A 25,264-nucleotide genomic window follows, 5' to 3' on the forward strand; every position below is an offset into this window, starting at 1 on the left:
CCTAGGACTTCGCGTGGAAACATGCGTTGATACTAGGACATACTTAGCTCGTGTTATTTTTGAACCACCAAAAATAAACCACACTCAAACCCTTGGATCACCATACCTTTATCGTCATATCTAGTCATTATTTTAGGCCGCCACTAATAGGCCGCTTTGTCGCCAGGCGAGCTAGATCATGGCCCCCCACTAAAGAAAAACATTGCAGGTTCCTCTACTCAGAACAAGAATAAGGCAAGCAGATCGCGTCCGAATCTCCAATTCCTCACTTCGGCCTAGTGGTGGAAAGGGAGATTGTTTTCGACCCTAACGCCTTTTTCGAGGCCGGGCACATCGTGTCTCGAATAATGACACAAGGGAAAGTGAACAAGATACTGCTGAGCCATGGTATCGAGATGAGAATTGATGGAGAGCGGAGCTGCGCCCCTATTCAAGATGACTTTAGGGCTTGGAGAGATGAGCACCTTAAGGCAGGTGCTTTCTTCCCCTTAGAATAATACTTCATAGATTTCTTGAACTATGTCGAACTGGCTCCATTCTAGCTCCCCCAAACTCGTATCGACTTTTGGCGGGGTTAAAATATCTATTTTTGAGACACGAGTGGGAGGTTCTCACTCTGGCTGATATTATGTACTTCTTTTGCCTCAAGGTCAGTCCTGATCAGAAGGGGCGAGGTGATGGCTTTTACTACCTCACTCGCTTCCCCAACTCGGCCTCCGTTATTGACCTCCCCAACCACCCAAATGATTTATGTCAAATGGGTTCAAGAACTGCAATCACCGATACTTCAACCGCCCTCATAAGTCACCTAACTTTTTGAATTCTGTACGCGAACTCCCTTATCATTTTTTTATATTGAGTTTAACCCTTTTAACTAAGTTCGTTCTTTGTGCAACTATATTCAATAGGACAGGCCGATCTCAGATCCTTGGGGGTCAATACGAGATGTTGTCCCATCTTCCTTTGAAGGAGAAGGAATTCTGACAGGTAGTGAATGATGCTACCATAGTGACTTGCAACCTGATACGCAAAGATCAGATGTTGGCTATCAAGATCCAAGGTCCACCTCCCGTACTTCCCGAGCTTCCTCCTCCTCAAGAAGTCTTGCTGGCTATTGAAGACAGTGAGGAGGAAGAGGATGTGGCGCCGCTGGTGCACATGAGGAGAGTTCCTGAGGATGATCAGGGTCCTGACCCAGAGCGAGCTGAGTCCGGGGCAACAGCCGGCACTTCTGGCCAAGGTAACCTATACAAAGAACTAGATCGGGCTGCTACCAGTTTTAGGCTAATTCGTTTCAACCCCCATCAGCTCGTTAGTTGACATTCTTCTGACCTGGACCTGAACACAACACTCCTCCAGTGTGTGGATCATTTAGTGATATGCTATGACCATAGCTACCCCAGATGCACCATTGTGGTTGACAACACCCTCCTCTTTAGGTCCACCATTTTTTAGGAATACGACACAAATCGTAGGATATGACCTTCCTTACGTCAGGGTGTATTCTCCCCTGGTTTTAGGTAGTCTGTAAATGAATCTAGCTCAGAAGAAGAGCCTGAACCCCTTAGGACCTAGGATGTATTAATTCTAGACTCTCCCCCACCTCCAGTAGTCTAGGAGTTAGAGGTTATACCCAGTCTGGTTCATAACCCCGACCTGATTGTAGTAGATTCCTCCCCTAGCTCGGAGGGTATGGCCCTTGCTCTATTATTTTCTTTGCATTATTTTGACTAACTATCCCTTGTATATGAATCTTCTACTTGTTCCTTTTCAGGTGAAGAGATGTGTTGACGCGATTCTTCGCCAACAGGTAATTATACAAATAAATGGGATGGATTAGTGCTAAATCGTGAACCGTACTATGAAAATGTCGTAACTCTAAACTGGCGAAATTAGTATCGGGGGAAGGTTATCACTCCTTTCCTTTTTAGGTGGTTCGAAGGTTAAAATCCCTCTAGTCCACCAGTCAGTATTATTGATATCTCTTGAGTATTCCTTACAGAGTGTTTCTTTACCACAAAAACACCAACCCCTTGCAACGCCTAGGGTCTTGGTATTTATAGGGAGAGGATACCTGGGCGTTGGTAAAGGGGGTCATCCCGTGACCTTCTCACCGGTCATGTCACTTCTGTGACACTGATGATTAATTCCTAAAACCTGACAATGAGGTGTTGTCTAATCAATAGGTAAGGGGGATAATGGGCTGCATGGCCCAAACCAGTCGTGGGAAGCCTGAACACGCACGTTTATACTGCGTGTCCGAGAATTCAGGAATGGAATAGACACGTGATGTCTGATATGCGCACGTTTACCTGGCGTGGTAGCCTTTACAAGGATTCGAGTGTCAAATCTATGTCGGACCTCGAGCTTGATGTAGCACCAGCTCGTGATGTCCATACTACTGATCCTCTGTCGTCGAGTAGACTGCTAACTCTCTGATCAGCTCGGGCTAGGGAGGTGGAGACTCGTAATAGCAGCTCTGGGTGGACGATTTACACATGGCAGACTGAATTATGCCCTTTTCCAGCTCGCTAATAACTCACGGATATTTAGGGCGTACATTTGCCCCCCAAGCCTCTGCTCGTGACACATGACGTCATCTGTGACCACAGCAGGGGCTTTTAGGTTCCTTTTTTTGACTCTTCATGTCCCGTCCACTGCGCAGGTATCGGACATGTGGAGCACCGTGGTTGGCGACGGTCTGTCTTCTGATAATTGTATTAAATGGCCTAGCCTATCTTCGGCCGTCATTTTGTCTCTTGAGTTATGACCCTCGTATCTCGCATTGACACGATCGAACGGTCCTCATCCCTTTGCCTTTTACGTATATATAAGGTTGGCCACCTTTCGCATGAGCCACCTTTTATTTGAATTTTTTTTTTCTTCATCTTCTCTCCTCTTTAACCTCATAAGTCTTTCTTCTTTCGGTTGTCGTCCCAGAGATCCCTACGCTCTTGCCACAAGAGTTTTCTCGCAACTCCAGCTTTAAAGGCTTCACCAGGACTCTGACTCCTATGCTCTTTGCGACTTTCATACGGCAAAATCACTGTAAGTCTTTTGCCTGTTGCACTTTGTGATATTTCCGTTCCTTTGTTAGGTTAACTTCTTTCTTAGTCACACACAGTAGGTTGTTTTTGGCTGGTGTTTTGTGCGTAGGTTTTTATCCTAGGAGCATTGATCATATGAGAACATGTTTAGGAATGTGATGTATAGGGCAAGATAACTTCTGGGTAAATTTTTCTGGGTAGTTTTTTCTAGGATGCCTATTTGGAGGGGGGAAGGCGATAGGTTTCTGGGGTGCAAAACCGGGTAGCTTAGGGGTCACACTTCCTAGGCGGTTTTGATTTTCTGAAACTTTCCCCCAAGGCAAACATTATCCTGACCCTCCTGACACAGATCCCGAGCAATCGGGGATCCGTTGTAAACATAGGCGCGTGATCACAGCATCGCATGGCCTCACGCACCGCGGGCTGAGATTACCTCAGCTCGTGTACAACAATCACTTCTTACGCTAGATTCCCTTTTCTATTTTTAGGCCGCCTATCTAAACTTTCTTCATCTTTGTTCGTTAGGCGACCAGATGGGGCCCAGGAAGAACATACCCAAAAAGAGTGCCACCGGCTCGTCATCCCAGCACGCCAGCAAGGGGAAAGAGATAGTTGCTGAATCTCCAATCCCCCACTTTGGTCCCACTGTGGAGAAAGAGGTCGAGGTGGGACCTGATGCCTTCTTCGAGGCCGAGAGGATAGTCTTGAAGGTTATGACCCAAGGGAGGGTCAACAAGATCTTGCTATCCCATAACATCAGAAATTGGGACAGGCGCTCTTGTTGTCCGACCTCCCTTCGAGGGCGAGATGAGCTGCACACCTCTCAACAAGGAGTTCGCTGCCTGGAGCGACAAACACCTCAAGGCCGGGGCCTTCCTTCCTCTGGACCAGTACTTCGCGGGCTTTCTGAATTACATGAAGCTGGCTCCCTTTCCATTGCCCCCGAACTCCTACTGTCTCCTAGCGGGGCTCAGGTACCTCTTCTTGAAGCATGAATGGGAGGTCCCTACACCAACGGACATCCTCTATTTTTTCTGCCTCAAGGCCAGCCCAGATCAACGGGGGCGAGGCGACGGGTTCTATTACTTGACCCATTTTCCCAACTCTGCTGCGGTCATCGAGCTGCCCAGCCACCCCAACAACTTTAAGGACCAGTTCTTTATGTCGACGGGGTTTCGCAACTGCGATCACCACTACTTCAACCGTCCTTGTAAGTTCTTTCTATCCTTAGCTTGCAAAATCATCACTGATGTGTTTCTTTCCATGAGCATTGACTTGAATACCATTGTGCATCTATTTTTGCGAGGACGACCAAATCGGTGACCTTCGGGGGTCAATACGAGACCTTGGCGGGGCTCCCACCAAGCGAAAAAGACTACCGCCAGCTCGTGTCTGATGAGACGATGTTGGCGTGTAAGTTAATTTCTCTGGGCCAGACTCTGGCCTTGAGGAGGTCACGGGCCATCCCAGTAACCCGTGAGCTGGCGCCCATTCCCGAGGGGGGCGCTGCGCTGATTGGCGAGTAGGATGAGGAGGACGAGGTGCTGCTTGTGTGCCAGAAGCGACCCCTCGAGGTTGCTCGGGACCCTGACGCGGATCAGATCCTGTTCGGGGCAGCAGCCGGCCCCTCCGGCCCCTCCGGCCAAGGTAACCCCTACCTATTTGGGGATTTAGACAGGGCTGCCGTAGACCTTCGGCTCGCTAGGTTTAACCCAAGCCAGCTCGTACATCACCACCAAGATGACCCAGACCTTAACGTAACTCTACTCCAGTGTGTAGATCAACTGGTGTTACCCTTTGACATGAGCCGCCCTAGGGGCACTGTATCAGTAGACAACACCCTGGCTTTTAGGTCAGCCTTCTTTGAGGAGTACGGGACCAACCTTAGGTCGTGGCCCTCCCTTTTGGAGGGTGTAGTCGCTCCGAGGCTTAGGCAGTATGTAGAGGAGTCCAGTCCTGAGGCTGATCCAGAGCCCAAGCCCCCTCTCATTCACGAGGTTATAAACCTAGAGTCCCCCATAGAAGCTCTGCGGCCGGAGGTTGTAGCAATAGATTCCTCCTCCAGCTCGGAGGGTAGGACCTTTTTTAATATATCCTTAGATTTTTCTTCTAATCAAATAACCTTACATGTGTCTTAACACTTCTTTTTTGTTTCAGGTGAAGAGATGGCACAGCCCGGAGACAACGTCCTGCGGTCCATCTTCCAGGGGGGGAATCCCCCTTCTGGATCGTCAGGGCCCCTGGTCAAGAAGCCCTGGTTTACCAAGAAGACTCCTCCTAGGCCCGTCAACAAGTCTCCCACTAAGGGGAGGAGCCTACAGCAGTGGAGAACATGCCTCCACCTCCTCCGCGACCTCCTGTCTCAGCTCGGGACCAGGAGACACCAACTGGAACCCCGCCAGCTCCCACTCCCATCGTGCGTATACCGGTTAACACCCAGGCTTTGGAGAAACTCCCCGAGGCCTTCCGAGGGACGGTCTACGAGACCACGAGCTACACAGTGGAGCATTACTACAACGCCACCCCGAGGGACTTGCGGGAGATCGAGATGAGGAGCCCCGAGAATGTCATGGAGTCCTCGCTGGGGATGAACCTCATGGTAAGGTTGCCTAGTTACCTTAGTCAATTTTCTCTGCTTTCTCTTTTAGCACATGCCTTACTATATTTTCATTTGCAGGTGGCTTTGGCTCTACATCGCAGCATAGCTTGGTCCAGGGCCAGGTTTGATGAGAATAAGGGCGAGTTCCAGACCGCTCAGGCCGTTCTCGCGTCTGCACTACAGCAGGAGAGAGATGCCAAGGCTGCCTTGATGGCTGTCAAGGAAAACGAAAAGACCGCGCAGGTCGCATTGGCCGCGACGAAGACCGATCTGGAAGTCGCCCAGGGGGCCTTGGCCACGGCGAAGACCGATCTCGAGGCTGCACAGGCTGGCCTGGCTACAAAGCTTGAGGAGGCCAAGGCTGCCCTTGTCACAGAGAGGGCATCTTCCAGCTCCTCCATGGAAGCCATGCTCTATCACTGCTGGGCCTTCAACCAGGATGGCGATTTTTCCTTCCTGGCACCGGAGGTATGGGAGCCCTTCCTCGAGAAGTTCAAGGCTCGCGTTCAACAGGAGGCGCCCTCTGAGACCGGGGAGACTTCCGCTGCAGGCGAGCAGGAGACCGAAGGGGTGACCTCAACGGAACGGCCTGGGGGGGCCTAGACTTCTCTTTTTTTTATTTATTTGTAATTTTTTACCACGAGGTTTTTCTCCTCGAGACAATGGGTTTTTCTGATTTTTCATTTTAATATACTTTTACCATTATTTCCATTTATTCTTAGCGCATTTGGTAAAAACTTAGTTTGCGTTAATTTATTATTGATATTTCATTATTTTTAAGAAAAACACCGATTAATCAATTTAAATAAACTTCTAAGTTCAGGACCTAGTTGAATCCAGGACATTGACTTTAAAAAACTTAGTTCGCGTTAATTATTTATTGATATCTCATGCTTTTTAAGAAAAACATCGATTAATCAATTTAAATCAACTTCTAAGTTCGGGACCTGGTTGCTTCCAGGATATTGATTTTAAAAACTTAGTTCGCATCAATTTTATTGATATCTCATGCTTTTTAAGAAAAACATCGATTAACTAATCTGAATCGACTTCTAAGTTTAGGACCTAGTTGCTTCCAGGATATTGATTTTAAAAACTTAGTCCGCGTTAATTATTTATTGATATCTCATGCTTTTTAAGAAAAACATCGATTAATCAATTTAAATCAACTTCTAAGTTCAGGACCTGGTTGCTTCTAGGATATTGATTTTAAAAACTTAGTTTGCGTCAATTCTATTGATATCTCGTGCTTTTTAAGAAAAACATTGATTAACCAATCTGAATCGAATTATAAGTTTAGGACCTGGTTTCTTCCAGGATATTGATTTTAAAAACTTAGTTTGCATCAATTCTATTGATATCTCGTGCTTTTTAAGAAAAACACCAATTAACCAATCTGAATCGACTTCTAAGTTTAGGACCTGGTTGCTTCCAGGATATTGATTTTAAAAACTTAGTTTGCGTCAATTCTATTGATATCTCGTGCTTTTTAAGAAAAACATCGATTAACCAATCTGAATCGACTTCTAAGTTTAAGACCTGGTTACTTCTAGGATATTGATTTTAAAAACTTAGTTCGCGTCAATTCTATTGATATCTCGTGCGTTTTAAGAAAAACATCGATTAACCAATCTAAATCGACTTCTAAGTTTAGGACCTGGTTACTTCCAGGATATATGCCCCCCAAGTAACCAGGGAAGGAACTTGCATGGTCACTTGAAACGTTCTCTTCTAACATTTCGCCCACAAAAATATACAATAATATGAAGAAACTGTCTCATTATCTAATAAAACAAGGTGGATTTTCTAATTAAGCCTTACAAAAGTATTATTGATAATATTTCTTTAGGTGCATAGCATTCCAAGTTCGTGGGACCGCCTCTCCTTACAAAAGTATTACTAATTAAGCTAGCTTGAAGGTTCCTTCTTTCACAACCTCTATTATTTGATAAGGTCCTTCCCAGCTTGGCCCCAACACTCCGTCCTTGGGATCCTTACCGGCTAAGAAGACTCTTCTAAGCACCAGGTCGCCTACGCTAAAAATGCATTTCTTGACCTTCGAATTGAAGTAACGAGTGATCTTCTGCTGATAATGAGCGAGCTGTAGCTGCGAAGATTCTCATTTTTCGTCAATTAGGTCGAGGGACGCGCAAAGCAATTTGTCATTCTGGTCTTGGTCAAATGTCCGGACCCTATGCGAGGCTATCTTTACTTCGACAGGAAGGACGACCTCACTCCCAAAGGTAAGGGAGAAAGGAGTGTGACCCGTCGATGTTCGGTGCGAGGTCCGGTATGCCCACAGCACCTAGGGGAGCTGTTCGGGCCAAATCCCCTTGGCTTCATCCAACCTCTTCTTAAGGCTTGCTTTTAGAGTCTTGTTCACAACCTTGACCTGCCCATTAGCCTGGGAATATGCCGTGCCTCTCGCAGAATTCGGTGAAGAGGTCGCTATCGAATTGTGTTCCGTTATCCGACATGATCTTCTTTGGCAGCCCGAATCGGCAGACAATATTCTTGACCATGAAGTCGAGGACCCTCTTTGAGGTAATCGTCGCAAGGGCTTCTTCTTCTGCCCACTTTGTGAAGTAGTCTATAGCCACCACAGCATAGCGAACTCCTCCCTTTCCTATGGGAAGGGCACCAACCAAATCAATCCCCTAGATCGCGAACGGCCACGGGGACGAGATCATCTTTAGCTCGACTGGAGGGTCTCGGGTGACCGTGGCGAACCGCTGACACCTGTCGCAACTTTTGACATAAGAGATCGAGTCTTTTGAAAGAGTGGGCAAATAATATCCTTGCCTCAACACATTTAAGGCCAGGGATTGCCCCCAGCGTGATCTCCACAAAATCCCTCATGCACTTCCTACAAAATGGTCTTCGCCTCGCCTGGCAGAACACACCGCAGAAGAGGTAAAGAGAGGCCACACCGGTACAACGTCCCGTCTATTATTACATACCTCGGAGCCTGGTAAAGTACCCTCCTTGGGTCGTTTCGCTCCTCGGGTAACTTCCCTGTTGTGAGGTACTCGATTATGGGAGTCATCTAGGTCGGGCCGGTGTCGATCATCTCGACCTCCGCCCTGATTTCCTCTATGCTTGGTCTTTCCAGGAAATCTATCGGTACCAGCCCCAAAGTTTCTGCCTCCCCGGAGGTGGCGAGCTTTGCCAGGGCGTCAGCGTTGGCATTCTGCTCCCGAGGTATCTGCTCAATTAAGCCATGCTTAAATACGGATAGCTTCTCCTTTACCTTGGCCAGGTAAGCAGCCATCTCGGCTCCCCGTGCTTGGTATTCTCCCAATACTTGGTTTACCACGAGCTGGGAATCGCTGTAGCACTGGACGGAGCTGGCCTTCAGCTCCTGGGCCACCCTTAGCCCAGCCAATAAAGCCTCGTATTCGGCCTCGTTGTTGGATGCTTTGAATCCGAATCGCAACGCGGAATGGAATCGATGTCCCTCTAGGGATATCAATGTGATTCAGCCCCGGACCCGTTCTCGTTAGACGAGCCATCTACGAAGACTTTCCATGAGGCCCGAACCGATTCTTCCATTGGATCTTCTCGGAATCCTGTGCATTCTGCCACAAAATCAGCCAGGGCTTGGCTTTTTATAGCAGTTTGCGGTGCATATAGTATCTCAAATTGGCTGAGCTTAATAGCCCATTTCAACAGACGTCCCGATGCTTCAGGTTTCTGCAAAACCTGCCTTAAAGGCTGATCGGTTATGACGTGTATTGAATGTGACTGGAAATACGGTCTGAGCTTTCGGGAGGCCGTAATAAGGCAGAAAGCTATCTTCTCCATCAACGGGTACCAGGATTCAACTCCAAGAAGCCTCTTGTTGATGTAATAGACTGGCTTCTGAGACCGGTCTTCTTCCCGGACCAGTACGGCGCTAGCCGCATCTTCCGTGATAGCTAGGTAAAAGAAAAGAGGCTCTCCTTCTGTTGGTTTGAACAATACGGGCGACTTGACCAAATGTGCTTTTAGGTCGAGGTAGGCACGTTCGCACTCTTCAGTTCACTCGAATTTTTTATTTCCCCGGAGCAGGTTGTAGAATGGCAAACACTTGTCGGTAGATTTGGAAATAAACCGATTAAGGGCCGCCACCCTTCCTGTCAGACTTTGAACGTCTTTTTGCGATCGGGGTGATGGCATCTCGAGTAGCGACCTGATCTTATCGGGGTTCGCCTCTATCCCCTCGTGTTGACAATGAAACCCAGAAATTTTCCTGACGCAACCCCGAAAGTACACTTTTGGGGATTTAGCCTCATGCCGTATTCTCTTAAAATCTTAAAGCATTCCTTCAGATCGGAGACATGGTTATCAGCAGTTTTATGTCGTCAACATACACTTCCATGTTTTTCCCGATCTGATTGGTAAACATCCTATTTACCAACCTTTGGTACGTAGCTCCTGCATTTTTCAGCCCGAAAGGCATGACCTTATATCAATAAACATTAGTTGGGGTCATGAAGCTAGTGTGCTCCTGGTCCGCCAGATTCATGGCGATCTGGTTATAGCCTGAGTATGCATCCATAAAAGACATGAGCTCGTGCCCCGCCGTGGCATCCACCAATTGGTCAATCCTTGGCAAAGGGAAGCAATCTTTCGGGTAGGCTTTATTTAGATCGGAAAAGTTGATGCAGGTCTGCCACTTCCCGTTGGGCTTCGGGACCAAAACAGGATTGGCAATCCAAATCGGGTACTTTGCCTCGCGGATAAAGCCGCACTTTAAGAGTCAGGCTACTTCCTCCTCTAGGGCCTCAGCTCGGGTCGTACCCAGGCGCCTTTGTTTCTGGGACTTCGCAGGCACGTTCTTGTCCAAGTTGAGGGTGTGCATGATGATGCTCGGGCTGATCCCTACCATGTCTCCATGAGACCAAGCAAACACATCTAGATTTTCTTGTAGAAACCTAATCAGCTCCGCCTTCCTTTTGTTACATAGGTTTTTCCCGAGCTTTACCACCTTTGAGGGGTCTTGTGGGTCGATATTCACCTCCTCGAGCTCTTCGATGGCCTAGAGCTCGGACCTATCCTCTCCTATTCTGGAGTCGATATCATTATTCAAGATGATACTCTCATCCCTGGAATTCTGAGGTTTTTCTATCTCTGGAATAAATCCTACTTCCTGAGATTCCTCGTCCTCGCCCTGGATGGTCATCGTCTGCTGCCCGGGTCGTGACTTTCCCTTCATGGAAATGCTATAGCATTCACTGGCAGCAAGCTGATCACCTCGGACCGGGCATATCCTCGTGGAGGAGGGGAATTTGACTGCGAGGTGGCGGATGGAGGTTACGGCCTCAAATGCTATCAACGTAGGCCGACCCAGAATGGAATTGTAGGCGGCGGGACAATCGATGACCACAAATTCGAGGAGTTTAGAGACAGTTCGGGGCCCCTCTCCCAAGGTAATTACCAGCTTGATTGTTCCTATCGCCGCTGACCCTTCTCCAGAAAATCCATACAGCATCATGGAGGTGGCTTTCAACTCGGCGACGGATAAACCCATCTTTTCCAACGTAGACCAGAATAGTAGGTTCACCGAACTCCCATTATTGACCAGTATCCTCCTGACTTTTCGGTTGGCGAGCTGAGCAGTTATGACCAGAGGGTCGTTATGGGGGAACTGGACGTGACTAGCATCTTCCTCGGTGAATATGATTGGTTGCCTCTCCAATCATTGCTGTTTGGGAAGATGCTGCTCTGGGATGAACTCCACTCTGTTATGAGCCTTCAACTCATTGACATACCACTTATGGGCCCCCCTGCTCGTGCCGTCCAGGTGGGTGCCTCCGGAGATCGTGGATATCTCTCCTCCTATCACAAGAGGAGGGGTGTCCTGATTTATCCGGGGCCCAGGCTGACTCACTGGAGCTTCTGGAGCCGATTGACTGGCGGGAACTCTGTTCCGCGCATATTGAGCCAAGGGTTCGGCTCTGATGAGAGTCTCAATCTCATCCTTCAAATGCCTACAATCGTCAGTGTTGTTGCCAATGTCATTGTGGAATCGACAAAACTTGGAGGGGTCCCGCTTGACCTTCTGGTGCTTCAAAGGTTCCGGCTTTTTCTAGGGAAGGCGGGCAGAGTTTGCTAGGAAAATGTGCTCCCTAGTGTTTGTGAGCTCGGTGTAAGTCGCATAGACTGGCTTAAATTTTTCCACGAGCTTGTTCTTCTTCGGGTCGTGCTGGCCGCCCTCGCTGCTCCCTTTTCTCTTGCCTCCACCCAATTGGTTATTCTGTGCAGCAGTTTGAGTGGTTTTCACGACATCCGTTTCCACTCCAACGGGCTGATTAGGGGCTTGGCTGGTTCCCGCGAGCGATGCTTGCGCCTCTTCCAGGTTTATCCATCCCTGCGCCTTGTTTAGGAATTCATCCATGGTGCTGACACCTTTCCTCTGTATCTCTTTCCATAGTTCGCCTCCAATGAGGATCCTAGTCCTCAAGGCCATAAGCTTGGAACTATCATCCGCGTCCCTGGCTCAAGTCGCGACGTTTGCGAACCTGCTCAGGTAAGCTTTCAAAGGTTCCTCGGCCTGCTGCTTCACGTTCGCCAGGGTGTCGGCTTTGACGCGGGTAGCTTGAGAAGCTCGGAACGCCCTCTTGAAGTCAGCAGAGAAGGTCTTCCACGAGCTGATGGACTGTTTTTTATTCTGCTTGAACCATTGCCTTACCGGCCCAATCAAGGTGGAAGGAAATATCAAACACCTTAGCTCAGGGCCGATGTTGTGGGCCATCATCAGGGTGTTGAACATACCCAAATGATCCGACGGGTCTCCGTCCCCATTGAACTTGGACAAGTGGGGCATATGGAAACCAGGTGGGTACGCTGTGGCCGCTATGCTGGGGGCGAAGAGCTCGAGTTCATCCCCCGAGTCATACTCATCTTTTTCTTTTTTCGATAAGAGCTTCTTCATCAACTCCTCCATTTGAGCTAAATGCTCTAGGGTTTGGTCCTTACTTCCTTGGTTGTTCTGGGGCTGTTCAACAACTCCAGTTCCATTGTAAGCGTTAGGTGGGTTATTGTCCCTCCAAACTAGAGCTTGGTTAGGTGGGGCATTCCCACTGTCACATACTTCCGACAGACCATCCCCTTGGTGAGCATGGCTACCATTTCTAGCCGGATCTCCTCTCTATGAGTTAAGGCGATCTCGAAGGTCGGCCCTAGGATTGGCCCGAGGGCTTTGAGCCGAACTCAAGCGATTGCGCAGGTCCTCACCGGACATGCCACTTCGGTGACTCCCGGTCCAGTAACTCCCGTTTGAAAAACTCGGAGCCCGCTGCTGAGGGTGAGGATCCGGGACTTCCCCGTGCACTCGGCTGCGACGGGAAGGACCGACGGAAGGAGAATTTCTCCTGCTGCTCCCATGAGCCGGAATGTCCCATACTAGATGGGGAGGAGATGGGTATCTTATTGGCGACGGGGGATGTCTAACTGGTGACGCGATCCTAGTCCCATCCGGGTGGATCAAGCTAGGTTGCGGCTGCTCCATTCTACCATTCTCCGCGTCCTGCGCTCGGCGGTCTGACCGAGGTGCAGGATGGCTGGCCAGAGTAGGCTGTCTCCGCGAGCCCTCCTCGGATCTCTCCGCGAGCTGCCTCGGGCCCTTCTGGGTGCGTTCGATGGTGGAATCGAGCTAGGGGTTGAGGTTCGGACCGATCGGCTGAATTGCTGATTGGCCCTAGGAACCTCCTCAAACACAGTTTCCTGGTGGTGGTGTGACGTGGGGGTAGAACTCAGAGTTGAGGTTCTGACTGACCGGCTGGGCCTGGACTGGTTATCCCAGCGGGACTTATGAGTCCCACTATGCCTCTTTCCGACGTTAGCGTCGGTTGTAAGAGGGGGTAGCCAGGCCAAGACCTCTTCGATTTGCTTGTTTGCTTTGGATAGCTGACTCCTCAACTGTGCGTTCTCCATCTCTATCGTCGTGTAGAAATCCAGATTCGGATTTGGCCGCCGGGGTGCCGAACTTCTGATGTCGCCCTGGCCCATTGGCTACTTTCCCGGTCGCTGCTGGACCTCGGGGTTTCGTTCATCGGATATGGCGGCATGGTGGGCCTCCTGCCCATCATGTTGATCCGCTTCATTACCATGCCTCGAATGGGAAACCACCATGGTCAGGTTTTCTGCACTAGCACCAATCTAAATCCTCTCAATGAAAGCACCAAACTGTTGACGCGGTTCTTCGCCAACAGGTAATTATACAAATAAACGAGATGGATTAGTGCTAAATCGTGAACCGTACTATGAAAATTTCATAACTCTAAACTGGCGAAATTAGTATCGGGGGAAGGTTATCACTCCTTTCCTTTTTAGGTGGTTCGAAGGTTAAAATCCCTCTAGTCCACCAGTCAGTATTATTGATATCTCTTGAGTATTCCTTACAGAGTGTTTCTTTACCACAAAAACACCAACCCCTTGCAACGCCTAGGGTCTTGGTATTTATAGGGAGAGGATACCTGGGCATTGGTAAAGGGGGTCATCCCGTGACCTTCTTACCCGTCATGTCACTTCTGTGACACTGATGATTAATTCCTAAAACCTGACAATGAGGTGTTGTCTAATCAATAGGTAAGGGGGATAATGGGCCGCATGGCCCAAACCAGTCGTGGGAAGCCTGAACACGCACGTTTATACTGCGTGTCTGAGAATTCAGGAATGGAATAGACACGTGATGTCTGATATGTGCACGTTTACCTTGCGTGGTAGCCTTTACAAGGATTCGAGTGTCAAATCTATGCTGCACCTCGAGCTTGATGTAGTACCAGCTCGTGATGTCCATACTACTGATCCTCTGCCATCGAGTAAACTGCTAACTCTCTGATCAGATCAGGCTAGGGAGGTGGAGACTCGTAATAGCAGCTCCGGGTGGACGATTTACACGTGGCGGACTGAATTATGCCCTTATCCAGCTCACTAATAACTCGCGGATATTTAGGGCGTATAAGATGGATTTGCCAGATGCCTCGGGTTTAAGGGGTGCCTTCAAGGCAGGCGGGGCCGGAGCTGGGCTCGTGGTAAAAAGGCCTAGAGTGCCAAAGAAATATACCTCCAAGACTGGACCTTCCATCAAGTCTCCAATCAAAGACAAAGGTGCCAGCTCCACCCGGGAGCAGCAACAACAGACTCATCCCCCAACCCTGGTAACAATAGTCATCGTCCTTGAGGCTCCTCCTCCTCTTCCTTCACGTGCACCTTCCCTGGTTCCTCAAGTGGTCCAAGGTGAAGCTCACTCTGCTCAGGTCCCAACTGTTTAGATCCCGGTAAAGCCACTCGAGCAGGCAAGGACCCCCAAGTGTTTCGGGGGACTGTATACGAGATGGCGAGCCATATGGTGGGACATGCGTATAGAGCCAATGTCAAGGATTTGAGGGCCATGGAGGAGTGTACTCCCAAAGATGTTCTTAAGTTCGCTATGGGAATGAACCTCATTGTGAGCCCTTTTCATTCCTCTAGCATTTCTTTTTCTTTTCTTCCATTCTCTTTATTTTTTACTAACTTTGATATGCCTTTTCCCTTTGTAGTCTGTCCTGGATCAACTCCGTGGTATTGCTCGAGTCCAAACTAGGAGTGAAGAGCTCCAAGCCATTCTGACTGCCTCCCAAGAGGGCGAATGATTTGCCAAGGCTACCTTGGCTACCTCCCAGGAGAGCGAGCAATCTACAAAGGCCACCCTAGCTACTTCTTAGGACAGCGAGCGAATTGCTAAAGACCATGTCGTAGAAGTGAGCCGACGACAGGACCAGCTGCAGGCTGAGAATGATAGCCTCAAAAGAAGCTTGGCAAGGTCGAGGCCAAAGCCAATGATAGCCTCAATGATTCCTTTACTTTATTTTGTATTTTGTAACTAAGTCCCTAGGGATTAAAACAATCGCCTTCAGGCTCAGATCATGGTTTTTCCCCTCCTCGAGATAACTATATGCTTTTGAATACATATTTAATTTGTGATCTATTCGTGTTCCCTTTAGTCTATTGTTTTCTCATGTTTGTGAATTCTTGGATTCTTGTACACTCGAAATCTTAGGGGTTATCTTTAGATCGGGATAAATTTTTGATGGCTCGACTAACTAATTTTAGTCGATATCTTAGTTGTATCCAAGATTTTGCCCGCCTAATTGCATTATACCTGTTAGGAATCAGGCCTCAGACCAGGTCGTATCCAAGAGTTTTAGTTTGCTTAATAACATTGTACCTGTTAAGAATCAGGCATTGGACTTGGTTATATCCAGGCTTTTTCTTTAGAAATTTCTCAACTTAGTTCGTATTCGGAATTATTTTGAAAATCCTAACTTTAAAAAGCCGTTGAATAATCAATTTTTCCAAACTCTAAGTTTCAGATTTTATTTGAAAATGCTGAACTCTTTTAAAAGCTCTCTTCGGTTATGTGCTCCCCAAGCAACTATAACTTATAAATGTTTTAGGTTGCTTTTACAAAATGAGCACGCGATAAAAATGACAAAATTGATTACGTAATAATCCAATTATTATTAAAATGAAGTGGCTTTTATAGATAAGCCTTACATGAACAATAATACCAGAAACATTAAAGACAACTAAATTATTGATAGTACTTTTTAAGGTGTAGGGCATTCTAGGACTGCGGAACTATTTCTCCATTTAACCGGGCTAGCTTAAAGGTCCCTTCGTGCAGGATCTCCACGATCTGTTATGGTCCTTCCCAGTTCGACCCTAACACACCATCCTTGGGATCTTTACTTGCTAAAAATACCCTCTAGAGAACTAAATCACCTAGTTCGAGTCTACGTCCTTTTACCTTCGAGTTGAAGTAACGAGTGATTTTCTGCTGATAATGGGCGAGCTGCAATTGTGATGCTTCTCGTTTTTCCTCGATCAAATCAAAGGAAGCACCGAGTAGCTCGTGATTCTGATCTCGATCAAAGGTTTTCTGTCTATGGGTCGTCACTAGCGCCTCAATCGGGAGCATAGCCTCACTTCTAAAGGTTAGAGAAAATGGGGATGTCCTGTGGAGGTGCGATGTGAGGTTCTAAAGGCCCAAAGTACTTGTGGTAGCTGCTCGGGCCATAATCCCTTGGCTTCATCTAACCGCTTCTTTAAGCTCACCTTTAGAGTCTTGTTTACAGACTCGACCTGCCCATTAGCCTGCGGGTATGCTATCGATGAAAAACTCTTGGTTATGCTGTACTTTTCACAAAAGTTTGTGAAGAGATCACTATCGAACTGAGTTCCATTGTCAAACACGATCTTCTTTGGGAGCCCAAATCGACATATGATATTTTTTATGACAAAATCTAGGACTCTGTTCGAGGTGATGGTTGCTAGAGGCTCGACCTCCACCCACTTCGTGAAGTAATCGATAGTGACAACAACATAACGAACTCCTCATTTTCCTATTGGCAAAGAACCTATCAAGTCGATTCTCCATATTGCAACGGGAGCTACTTGGGCAATTATGGCCAAAACGTTGACATTTTTCACATTTTTGCACGTACGAGATCGAATCCCTTTGTCAACGTGGGCCAAAAATAGCCCTGTCTCAATACCTTCAGAGCCAGATTTTTCCCCCCAGCATGGTCTCTGCAGAAGCCTTAGTGTATTTCTTGCAAGATAGTCTGCGCTTCCTCAGGAAAAACACACCGTAGAAGGGGTAGCAAATGCCCTCATCGATATAGAGTCCCTTCAACCATAACATACCATGGGACTTGATATAAAACTTTCTTGTACCCTTTCAATTGTCAGGTAACTTACCGGTTGTGAGGTGCTCCACTATGGGGGTCATCCAAGTCAGTTTTATGTCAATCATTCCAACCTCAACCATTTTTGCTATTATGCTTGGTTTTTCCAAGAACTCCATCGAAACTATGTTAAGTGTATCCGCCTCTTTTGTGGTAGCTAGTCGAGCCAAAGCATCAACATTGGAATTCTGTTTGCGGGGTACTTGTTCCACGAAGCTGAACTCAAATTCAGACAACTCACCCTTAACCTTGGCTAAGTAAGCTACCATCTTGATACCGTGAGCTTGATACTCCCCCAATATCTGATTTACCATGAGTTGGGAATCACTATAACATTGGATCGCCTTTGCCTTTAACTCTTTCGCCACCCTGAGCCCAGCTAATAGGGCCTCATACTCAGCTTCGTTGTTGGATGCTTCGAATCTGAACCTGAGAGTTGTATGGAATCGATGCCCTTCAGGTGATATTAAAATTATCCTAGCTCCTGATTCATTTTCATTAGAGGATCCATCAACAAAGATTTTTCAAAACTCCTGCACCAGTTTTCTCATCGGCACGTCTTGAAAACTTGTGCACTCGGCCACGAAGTCAGCGAGGGCTTGACTCTTGATTGATGTGCATGGTATATATAATATCTCGAACTGGCTAAGTTCGATGGCCCACTTCAGTAAATGTCCTGACATTTCAGGCTTTTGCAAAACCTGCCTTAAAGATTGGTTGGTTAAGACATGGATGGTGTGGGACTGAAAGTATGGTATGAGCTTCCTTGAAGCCAAAATAAGACAGAACACGAGCTTTTCTATTAATGGATATCCAGACTCAGCTTTGAGAAGTCTTTTACTTACATAGTACACTAGTTTCTGTGCCCCATTTTCTTCTCGAACTAACACAGCGCTGACCGCATTTTTCGTCACAGCTAGTTACAGAAACAAACATTCTCCAGGTGCCAATTTTAATAATACGAGGAGTTTAGCCAGGTGAGCTTTCAGGTCGTGAAATTCCTGTGCGCATTCTTCGGTCCACTCGAACTTCTTGTTCCCTCTGAGCAAGTTGTAAAATGGGAGACACTTGTCAGTGGATTTTGAAACAAAGCAGTTTAGGGCTGCCATCTTTCCAGTTAAACTTTGTACTTCCTTGTGCAACCTAGGCGAAGGCATTTCTAAAAACGATATGATTTTCTCTGGATTTGCCTCTATCCCCCTTATGTTGACTATTAACCCCAAAAACTTTCCCGATGAAACTCCGAAAGTGCACTTCTAGGGATTTAACTTCATGTCGTACCTCCTTAGTACGCCAAAACATTCTTCCAGGTCGGACACATGGTTACTGGAAGTCCTTAATTTAACAAGCATATCATCGACATACACCTCCATAATTTTCTCGATCTGGTTAACGAACATCTTGTTGACTAATCATTGGTATGTTGCACCTGCATTCTTTAGCCCGAATGACATAACTTTGTAGCAGTATACATTATCCTTAGTCATGAAGCTGGTATGCTCTTGGTCTGCAGGGTTCATCATAATCTGGTTATATCCAGAATATGCATCCATGAAAGACATGACCTCATGACCGGCTGTGGCATCTACTAACTGATCAATTCTAGGTAATGGGAAATAGTCCTTAGGACAAGCCTTGTTGAGATCAGAGAAGTCAATGCAAGTTCTCTACTTCCCATTTGGCTTCGGGACCAGAACGGGGTTAGCAACCCAGATCAGGTATTTTTTTTCCCTGATAAATCTGCATTTAAGTAGGCGAGCTACTTCTTCTAATGCTTCCGACCGTACTCTCCCCAAAAACCTTCATTTTTGGGACTTTGTAGGCACATTATTGTCCAAGTTCAAAGTATGCATTATTATACTCGGACTGATTCCTACCATATCTTCATGTGACCAGGCGAAGATGTCCAGGTTCTTCCTTAAGAATTCGACTAGCTTCTTCTTCCTTTCAACTCCAAGATTTTTCCCAATTTTTACAACTCTTGAAGGCATTTCTGGGTCGAGATTGATTTCCTTAAGCTCCTCCACAACTTTGAGCTTAGATCTATCTTTGCCTATTCACAGATCAATGTCGTCTTGTTGGGCGACCTCGCTATCTCCTTTTGTCCCACGGGTAACTTCCATTATCTGGGACTCTTCTCCTTCTTCGACTATGACCATTGCTTGCTGCCCGAGTTATGATTTTCCCTTCATGGCAATTCTGTAGCATTCTCGGGTAGTGAGCTAGTCTCCTCTTACTGTGCGTATATCCAAAGTTGAGGGGAACTTCATTGCCAGGTGTCAAATCGAAGTAATGGCTTCAAAGACCATTAGTGCGGGTCATCCCAAAATTGCATTATATGCTGTCAGACAATCGATTACGACGAACTCAAGTATTTTATTAACAGTTCACGTATCATCCCCTAGCATGAACACCAATCCAATTGTCCCTATGGTCATTGTTCCTTCACTTGAAAATCCATATAGTGTCATTGAGGTCGCCTTAAGATCGGTTACGGATAATCCCATTTTTTCTAGGGTGGAGCTGAAAAGTACATTTACTGAACTCCCATTATCAACCAATATCCTTGTACCCTTTGATTAGCAAGCTGAACGATTATCACCAGCGGGTCATTATGTGGGAACTGAATGTGGTTAGCATCCTCTGTCGTGAAAATGATTAGTTGTTTTTCCAACCGCTGTTGTTTTGAGAACTGTTGCTCCGGGATAAATTCCATACCATTGTGAGTTTTCACCTCCTGTATATACCTCTTTTGGGCTCCATTGCTCATGCCTGCCAAATGAGGTCCTCCGGCAATAGTAGTTATATATCCTCCTACTATTGGAGGAGGATCAAATTGATTCTCCTGATCCATCTGAGTTCTAGACTGGCCTACTAGGGTTTCTAGAGCTGTATGAGAATCTGCCCAGCAGATTGATTGGGAGCAACTTGATTTCGGGCGTACTGGGCTAACGGTCCAGCCCGAATGAAAGTTTCGATCTCATCCTTCAATTGTCGGCAATCATTAGTGTTGACCACGATTTTGGCCAATTGCGAGTAGATGCAAAAACGACAATAAACCTTGAATAGAAAATAAATAACACAAGTAATTTTATAGTGGTTCAGCCCCAATTTGTCGGTAATAGCCTAATCCACTTGGAGTTGTGATATATGTATCCTACTCTTAAGATCAGATGAACCTGAGCCAACTGAGTTTCTTAAGTGTAAGTAGAAAAATACAGAGTTTCTCTCTCTAAGCTCTCTCAGAAAATGCCCCAAGAATGCCCCGAGTAACAGTCCCAAAGTCTCAAAATTAGAGAGTTTCCAAGTCTCAAAAAGGTCAGATCCCCCTAAATGATGCCATGAGCCATTTATTTATAGGCTCATGGATCGTACATCAGAAATATCCCTTTGACGGGGTCCTTGGTTCTTCCAACCAACTTTAGTTAATAAAATATAAATAAATTCAAATTACAACAATATAGCTATTATTCCGGGATATCTGAGAGATTTCTACGGCAGTTGCAAATGATTCGGGTTGAAGCCATTACTGAAGAGTCACTAGATGGTAACTTCTGAGATTCTGATCCGTGGACCGACCAAATCCATCCCCGAAGTGATTGGTCGACCAAAGCACACCTCTGGTCGGTATAGGCAAAGCACACCTCTGGTCGGCATAGGCAAAGCACACCTCTGGTCGGCATAGGCAAAGCACACCTCTAGCACACCACTGGTCGGCATAGGCAAAGCATACCTCTAGCACACCTCTGGTCGGCATAGGCAAAGCACACCTCTAGCACACATCTAGTCGGCATAGGGAAAGCACCTCTAGCACACATCTGGTTGGCATGGAACACTACTGGGTGGGCATGACACATTACACTATTGACCAACTAAATCTATTTCCTGACCAGCAATATCACAACTCCGTTGGTCAACATCCAACCTTCACACTTCTTTAATTAACACATTTATTGACTATTAATGTGTCATTTACTGACCATGCATGGCCACTTGTCCCATTCGACTGCCACGTCATTGAACAAAATTTTGGGGGATAACAATTAGTATTATGGCCGATGTCATTGTGGTATCGGCAAAACTTTGAGGGATCTTTCTTCGCCCTCTGATGCCTTAATAGCTCTGGTTTCTTCGATGGAAGGCAATTAGAGTTTGCCAGAATAATATGTTCCCGTGTATCTGTTAGGTCGGTATAGGTGGCATAAATGGGCATGAATTTTTCCCCGAGCTTGTTCTTCTTTGTGTCGTTTTGGTCCCCCTCACCGTTCCCTTTTCTCTTATTGTTTCCTGCTTGGTTATTCTGTGTAACAGGTTGAGCCGTAGCTACAACATCTGTCACCGCTCCAGCAGGCTGAATAGGGGTCTGGCTGGTTCCTACAATAGCAGCTCATGCCTCCAAGTTTATCCATTTCTGAGCTTGGGCCAAGAATTCATCTACAATTTTAACTTCTTTTCGCTGGAGCTCCTGTCATAAATCGCCTTCTACCAGGATTCCTATTCTCATTGCCATGAGCTTGGAGCTATCATCAACGTCTCTAGCTCATGCTTCAACGTTGGTGAACCTACTCATATATGTTTTCAAGGACTCACCAGGTTGCTATTTTATGTTGGCCAATGAGTCGGCCTCTACAGGAGTTTCCTTTGAAGCTCAGAATGCTCTCTTGAACTCAGAAGACAACTTCTTCCATGAGCTTATCGAATATTTTTTGTATTTTTTGAACCATTGTTTGGCAGGTTCGGTTAGAGTCGTGGGGAACAAAATACATCTTAGGTCAAACTCGACATTATGGGCCATCATTAGCGTATCGAACATCCCGAGGTGGTCGGATGGATCTGTGCTTCCATCAAATGTTGGCATGTTTGGCATTCTGAAGCCAATAGGATACGAAGCTGCTGCAATGTTTGGAGTGAAAGGTTCGAGAACCTCATTGGAATCACAATCATCAATTTCATTTCCAGATAAGAGCTTTTTCATTTGCTATTCCATCAAGGCCAGTTGCTCGAGGGTTGGATCTTTGGTCTCTAGGTTAGCTGGGGGCTATTCACAAGCCCCCATCCTATTGTACGCGTTTGATGGGTTGTTTTCCCTCCAAGTTTGAGCTTGGTTAGGTGGGACATTCCCACTGTCGTGTACGATTGACATACCTCCCCCATGCTGAGTGTAACTCATATCATCATTACGAGTTGGATACCTCCTTTGTGAATTCAGATGGTCACATAGGTCAGGATGTGGATCGGAACGAGGACTTTGCGCTGAACTAAGATGATTCTTCAGGTCACTTTCAGACCTGCCTCCATGCTGGCTCCCCATCCGGTAACTTCCATTTGTGAAACTTACAACCCGTGGCTGAGATCGAGGACCTGGATTATCAACACGTGCTCATGGGACGTAGGTGTCCACTGACGGGGGAGGATTTCTCCCACTATTTCCACAAACTAGAGCGTCTCTCTGTGGGAACTGTGGTGTAGGATGTCTAACTAGTGATGGTGGATGTCTTATCAGTGAGGTTATCCTCTTCCCATTAGGTCAAACTAAATTAGCCCGTCTCGGTTCTACCTCGATATCCCGAGTTCTTTGTGCCTGTGGTTCTGATCGCGGCATAGGCGGATTCGGTGGGGTGTTTTGTCTCCGTGAATTTGTCCCAGCTCCCTCTGATGGGTTGTTATGGACATTCCTTGGAATCTGTGCGAAAGGCACAGAGTTAGGGGTCGCAGTTCTGACCGACTGAATGACATGTGGATGATGGTTCCTATGATGATTAGTGGGCTGAGCACTCCGGTGATTTCGCTTTAAAGGTACAGAGCTCGGAGTGGCGGTCCTGATAGAATGACTGGGAATGGGTCAGTTATTCCGGTGGGACCTACTTTGCCTCTTTCTGACGTTAGCATCAGTTGCAAGAGGGGGTAATCGAGCTAGGACCTCCTCGATCTGTCTGTTAGCCCTAGCGAGATGGCTCCTTAATTGGGCATTCTCAATCTCGATGGCTGTTAGATATCTTGGATTAGGATTTGGTGGGCGTGACGCTGAACTCCCAGTGTCGTCTTGGCCCACCTGTTGCTTCCTAGGACGTTGCTGAACATATAGGCTCTTTTTAGTGGGAACGGTTGTATGATGCACCTCTTGCCCACTAGGCTGCTCCATTTCGTTGTCGCGCATTGATCGAGTAACCACCATGATGACTGTTGAGTGAAACTTGTAAAGGATTAAGCACTAATTTCCACTCAATGAAAGCACCAAACTGTTGACGAGGTTTTTCGCCAACAATAGATTAAGAAATCAAACAAGAAAGATATTAGTGCTTATTTGTAAACTGTAATGAACTATGTGAACAACTCCTCACACACACAATTTTACGTGGTTCAGTGGTTAAAATCCACCTAGTCCACGAGACAATATTATTACTCTCTCACAATTTCTGCAGAGTTTTAATATTACAAAAAGAAGTCCCTTTTCCTGTCCATTATCCTTGATATTTATAATGGAACTCATTGGACAGGTTTGGGTAACCATGCGCATAAATATGGTATACAATCAATCAAGATAATTCTCATTTACATAGGGATACGATTGCCTACGTAAATTACTCTCGTTATATCAGGCAATAAATGTATAATACAACCTGGACATTAATGAGCTTATAAAGAGCCTCCAAGTCGTTCGGGATCCTTCACTATGCGTCATGACCAAATTTTCACGAGCTGAACATCTTCATTGAGTTGGTGATCGAAGAGTATCCGAACCTTAGTTCGGATTGAGTTTAGAGAACCCTAAAGGGGATCTGGCCACTACATGTCTTTATCTTGATCATCATCTTGTGAGGTGATCTATTAATTATCTACATGCCATACTGCCAAGTCCTAACTCGAGCTGCTCGCATCATCATTAACTAGATGTTCTACTTGCCTGATATTTCTACGTATTTATCTGCCAATTGTACCCCTAACTAAGTGGTTGAATCCATGCTAATTTTTAGGGTACACCAAGGGTTACAAAAGAAAAAGAAAAAAGACTAAAACATAATTAAAAGAACTAAATAATAATAATATAATATAATATAATATCAATGACAACTCTTAAATCCACACACGTTTTATGATATCATCATTATATATAACTAGAAAATATAACCACACTTCAAGCAGTTTTTAATAATTCATAAAAAAAAATATTTTTAAGGAACTTTCTTATTTTTATTATTTATCTAAAGGTTTCTTTTATAATCCGAGTGTGAGAAATTGATGACTTTGTAATTGTGTACATTTTCATCGAATGTGTGGTGCATTATTATTATTTGGGATAATTGATAAGTTCACTGTTATATATATATATTGCAAGTTCTTTCGTATTTGGATGATGCTAATTTGGTGTTTTAAGAGATTTTAACTTCATTTTGTAAGTTTTTGATATTTAAACTAAGTTGTAATTTTTGTTGATAACACTGATATATTTGATGCAATTTTGGTTTAAGAATTTTATAGGCTACAAAAAGGAGTTGCAAGATGAAGTTGAGATGTAATTCTAATGTGCTTTGAAGTCTCTAAGCATATATGGTGATGTTGCGGTGAATGAAGCTTGAGTAGTGGCTTACAAAATTAAGAGAAGTGAAATTTGGAGTGTTGGTTGCAGCTCAAAGAAGTGGTGGCCGTAACCTAATTACAAGGAATTAGGATTTTGGAAACAACAAGTTTTGGCTGCGGTGAGTACTTCTTCAAGTAGCGGCCAAAATACGATTTTTAAGAGAAACTGTGCACTGGTCGTGACCACTACTTTTCCAGGTCGCGGCTTAAGGCTAAATCAGGCACACTAGCCGCAACAACCACTTTTCCAGGTCGCGGCCAGTCAACACGATTTCAGTTTTTATGTTATTTTTCAATTAGATTTTTAAGAGGATTATAAAGAGTTT

Source organism: Humulus lupulus, chromosome X, assembly GCF_963169125.1.
Source record: "Humulus lupulus chromosome X, drHumLupu1.1, whole genome shotgun sequence".
Classification (NCBI taxonomy): domain Eukaryota; kingdom Viridiplantae; phylum Streptophyta; class Magnoliopsida; order Rosales; family Cannabaceae; genus Humulus; species Humulus lupulus.